Raw genomic sequence first — 5,774 nt, forward strand, 5'->3', positions numbered from 1 at the left:
AAGGCATGGAAATAAAATAAAATAAAATAAAATAAAATAAAATAAAATAAAATAAAATAAAATAAAATAAAATAAAATAAAAGTTTACTATGACCTTAACATAAAACAAACAGAAAGAACACCCCTGGAACACAAAACAGACTTTTGAAGAAACACCCATATATTGAAAATATGGACTTAAATATAATATATGAAACCCTGAGGAAAGAGTGAAAGGACAAAAGAGAGTCAGAGAGAAAAGCAGTGTAAAACTGATATATTTCTGCTGCTGCAGTAGTCTCTTAGCTGGAAATGGTGCTGCATCCAAAACCCAAGCAACTGATTTACTCCATGTGGAAAACTTTTCTCTAAAATCCAGAGACATCTGTTATGAGATCTGAGTTATTAAATATTTCTTCAGCATTATTATTGCACAGCATAACCAATCAAAACCAGACTGATCAGTTACATAAACCAAATTACATGACACCAGCTGGGCTGTTCTTACTTCTTTTTGAACACTGGAACACAAAAACGTCTGTGTGTTGCTGACAAGGGGACAACATGACATGACAGCACAACTAGGAACAGCACTAGCTCCTCAGTGCTTCATTAGTATCCAGATGCTGCTCCTCTCCTCCCTGCAGCTAAACTGCTTTGACAGAGAGATACCGCACAAATTTGGAATGAACAAATTGGCTTGAGACTTGGCTGTCAACATTTGGCAAGTTAATAACAGTGAAGAGATCATTGTGTCTTTCTCTCCACATCAGCAACTGTTGCTCTGATTGAAATCCATCTGTCTACATTAAGTCAGCACATGACCATGACCCAAACAAAGACTCTCAAACCTGAAACCAGCACTGAGATCAGACCCTGAAGTAGCTCTGACTACGTTTAAACAGTCAAGTGCTTTACTCACCCTCATGCAATCCCAGATGTATGAAAAATCCATTCAGTATCACTTAGGAGCCTCAAAGCTGATGCTTCAACAAACAGCAGAAAGTGCAAAATGATGGTAATCCATACAACCCTATTTGATAAATCAATGAAGTGAAACAACGGGTATAAGGTAGAGAAATACTTAGATTTTTAACTTATATTTTACATTTTTGCGGCATCCACTTTAAGAGTCACATAAACTTGTATTATATGGGTTTATGGAGATTATATTTCTAAGTATCCAAAAAATGATCGACTCCTGTAGCTTAAATATATATGGAAACATTGAAAAGTATTTCCAGGAGCATATATCTGCAAATAAAACTGACTTTAATATGATCATTATTTTATACCAATATCTGAATTGTTGTATTCTTTATGTGTCTAGATATTATCTATATATATATAGAATGATAGCAATTATGCATTTAAATATGATGGCAATGATTGGTCAAAATGACAATGACACAATTAGGATTGGAGGGCCTTTGTTTTATACATGTATAATGAGCAAACCAAGTTAACTGGGTTGTTTTTCCCCATGTAATATGTTATGTAATGTGTTTGATAACCTAAAGCATTTGTAAATAATGGAAAGCAATGAGAATGTAAAAAAGTCAAAGAGCAGACCTTGTGACAGAACTGATAGTGATATCATATACTACCAACTGGTCTTGAGTCAAGAGCTTAACAAGATCAAGACTTCAGGACTGCAGTAAGTGTATACAGTGCACATGGATATGAATGGTCAGACTGAAAGGTTAGATTATTAACCTGCTGCCCTCCCTCACATGTGGTTCACACAGTCATCAACAGTACAATAACCACTAGTGGTCTGTGCACTCAATAGACTGCTCATGCAGAATGTTATTAGTAATGGGTCGCTGTCTTGATTTCTGTCCCACTCAAATGGCTACTCTTCATTGGGCAGGGATTGAGCGGCCATTAATCAGAAGCCTGGCAGCTGCTGGACTAAAACTAAAGCTGTTAGATTCGCCGTCTGTGTAACAGGGAGGTGACTGCTTTCAAAACATAGTCAGCAGACCTTTTTTCACAACCCATGTGACGTTACATCAGACATACTTGTCAATGGACTGTTGGAAGGTTTAATAAAACAATTCAACTAAAGTTGAACTTGACAATAAACTCATTTTAAACAGTTTTTAGCTTGGATAACAGTATCTATGAGTGGTGATCGTATAAGGTTCATGAAGAAGTTCAGGTTACTCCAATTCAAGTTCAAGCCCAATTTTTAGGGTTGCACACATTTTATATCTTTCTTATTTTTAAAACATATAACAAGTATAGTATTTATAGTATATGGCATTTATATACTGTACAAAATGTAGCTAACAGAAGTAACAATAATATGTTTATAGGTGTGTGCCTTTTACAAAACTTAAGGTTAACTTACAAACATAAGCATTAGACTAAAAACATCAAAACTATGATCAATCAACACTAATAATACTATAATACTAACATTAAACACTAGATACAAAATTATCCTACAAATCAAAAAGTAAATATGATAAAAGATTTCAATGTTGGGTAGCCATTTAACCTTAATCTCATGTATGTTTCTGAGTATCTCCAGCTTGGTCTAATAAAGGTGCTATTTTGAGGTATAAGGACTGAAAATTCTTTTCTCGTAAAACAGAAACTTTTACAAAAATATTTTGTACCCAGTCACTCAGTATCTGCTTGAAATAGTAGAACATTTAGCACCAGTCCTGTGACTCACTCTTAATATTGATGTGCTAGGCCATTTTCTTTTAACAGTAAGTATATGCCTACATCTAACACCCATTGCTCAGTCCAAGCACTCCTGATCATTTTTGCTTCGCGCTGAGGCTCAGCTCTCTGGAGACCGAGTCGAGGTCTTAAGTAGAACAGGTGTTCGCGTTTTTTAAGGAGAGGCAGAGAGTCTATCTTTGACGCAGACAGAAGGCTTGAAGGGAGAAATGCTGGCCAGTAGTAGAGATATGCATCGGCCGCTGGGCAGAGTTCCAGTGTGCGGCAGTTGGAGACGCGAGGCCTGTCTTATCTTCTGTCCAGAGACAGCTGTGACGCAGCAGTGCATAGCACCACAATCAGGTGTGAGTCACCTGAGCAGAATGCTGATAGCAGCACAATCTGACAGCCTCTCCTTCGCCCATCATGAGAGGACAGACAGCGACGCCTTACAGCAAATGGTGACCTTTAAGAAGATTAATTTGTTTACCAACAAAGGTAGAGGCTGTCACCAGACTGGTGATGATCATGATGCTGTCAGCCGGATGAGAGAGAGTCATCTGTTCAGTTTATCTTCTCTGTCAGTCTTTCATCAAAAGCTGTAAGGACAACTCTCCAGTAAAGTAATGCTAAAGGACTATTCTACGATAAAATATTATAGTTAAGTATGATTATAATAGTGTCCTAGTATCTCCTTTTTTTTACTTTACTGATCTAGTTATCTGTTGTAACTTTATTAGTTTTCTCAGTACTTTTAAGTGATCCCTTTTTAACCAATGTTTTCTTTCATTTTACTTGTCATTTTCACTACTAAAAGAAAAGAAAAAAGAAAGAAAAGGAAAAAAAGATTTTAGCTGCATTCATACATCTTTTTATTTGTTTAAAATATTAACAAATACAGCAAGGGGTGTATTAGGATAAACAGAAATCAATAGGCCTTAATAAAATCAAAGATAGAAATTACCACAAAAAATATATATATATATATATTTACCCATATTTATGTATACCAAATTAGCTATTAGAAATAGCATAACAATTTATTTATATTCCTAATTTTATGTGACCCTGGACCACAAAATTAGCCATAAGGGGTTTTTTTTTTTTTATTGAGATTTATACATAATCTGAAAACTGAATAAGTAAGCTTTCAATTGAAGTATGGTTTGGAGATAGGATGATATAGTTAGTAGGTAGTAGATATAGTTAGGACAGGACGATATTTGGCCAAGATACAACTTTTGAAAATCTGGATCAATCACCTTTAATGTTGTCCAAATGAATTTACTAATCAAAAATTAAGTTTTAATATATTTATCGTAGGAAATGTACAAAATATATTCATGGAACATGATTTTTACTTAATATCCTAATGATTTTTAGCATTAAAGAAAAATCTATAATTTTGACCCATACAATATGTTGGTGGCAATTGTTAAAATATAAATGACTGGCTTTGTGCTCCAATAGTGTTTTTGAACTGTACTATAGTAAAGTACTTGAATTAATTTGTTGTGGTAATTCTATACTTGCTGACTGTGGTAATAAAACAACCATTCTAATATAAACAAATTACTTTACCCAATACTGTACGAAGTTTTCTACAACTATAAGGTATAACATACTACAATACACTACAGTTTACTGTAGTATTTATTACAGTTTATCAGTTCACTATAGTTAATACTATGTCCTGTAGCATTCATTAACAAAGTGTGGTAAATACTATAATATATATTACACTTTACTGTAGCATGGTTCAAAAACACTATAGTATTTACTATAAATTACTATAGTATTTTTTCATAATAGCCTACATGACGTAAAAGAGTGAAAATACACAAATAATTTACCCGAATGCTTTTAAACAACAATTAGGAACACATTTCTTTACCTGAAAAGTCCGTTGAGTTTTCCGCAATTTCTAGTTTTGAACTTTTGACGCATGACTTAGCAGCACCCATGGCATTATGGGATAGTAAAGTGTTTTGTTGCTTGCACATTTTGACAATGCAGTAGGTCGGTCATCCTGTTTGTTCGCCATCTGTTTCGTGAATGTTGAAAATTTGGACAGCTCAGGCCAAGAAGCAAGTTCTTTGTGTAATCCATTGTATACTGTACATTCCTAAATCTGACACAGCTAGTAAAACTAGGCCTGTGGGTGGAACTGGAGAAACTCTAATCCCGGGTTTACTCGACAATGAAGACCAGGTGTGAAGTGTTTTGGTTGAACGAAAAAAACAAAAACAAGAGATGACTTATGGTGATTGAACGGCGCAAACAAACTTGCCGTCTGATTGCTTCAGTCAACATACTGTAGCCTACACTCGTGACAGCGCACGCGACACTCTCATCTGCCCACAGAGGGCGCCAGCGCGACGGAAATAATCGACCAGACTAGTCTACATCTAACCTGAAATCTGTAAGGGAGCTAAATCAGCTGCCTCATGAACCTGAAACAAACCTTGACCCAGTGCCCCACGCATTCGAGAAGCCGTGAATGATTCATGCGCTTCGGTGTTAGTAGGTTTTGACCCTCAAACCTCAGCGTTAATTTTTTAGCAGCAGAACAGGGTTGAGAGTTTAAGCATCTAAACTAGTCTGGTTTCTGTCTGATCTGTCAATGAGGTATAGATGGTGTTGTAGATATTTCAGCATTTGCGTGAAAAGATTTATGTGATCCTGATTCAGGGTCAAAGTTGCTTGCATACTGAGAGTGTTTGAATAAAGATTATTATGAGGTGAGTGTTCATCATTTACTCACTTCCACCAGGTGATCTATTAAGTCACCACACACCTGGACTACTGCAATGTGAGGAAGTTGCTCTACTTTTTAACCTATGTTTTACTGACAAACAAACATTTTGTATAGACACATGTGCGGTTGGGAAAAATTCTAGTCCTTCCCTGGCCTTAGGGTCTTCTGAACAAAGAGAGCTTTCACATTTCACAAGGAAAAAGTGTGCAGTAGGCCACAGCCCAGGGTTGTGTTACATGTATCCTAGCAGTGCACCTTTTACTGCATTGTCCTGATCCTAAACAACTAAGCCTAACATAACTGGAACACCGATAAAAGGAGGAAAATGTTTGAGGAAACTAACAAATCAGACAAATGAGAC

The sequence above is a fragment of the Carassius auratus genome, chromosome 7 (assembly GCF_003368295.1).
Source record: "Carassius auratus strain Wakin chromosome 7, ASM336829v1, whole genome shotgun sequence".
Classification (NCBI taxonomy): Eukaryota; Metazoa; Chordata; class Actinopteri; order Cypriniformes; family Cyprinidae; genus Carassius; species Carassius auratus.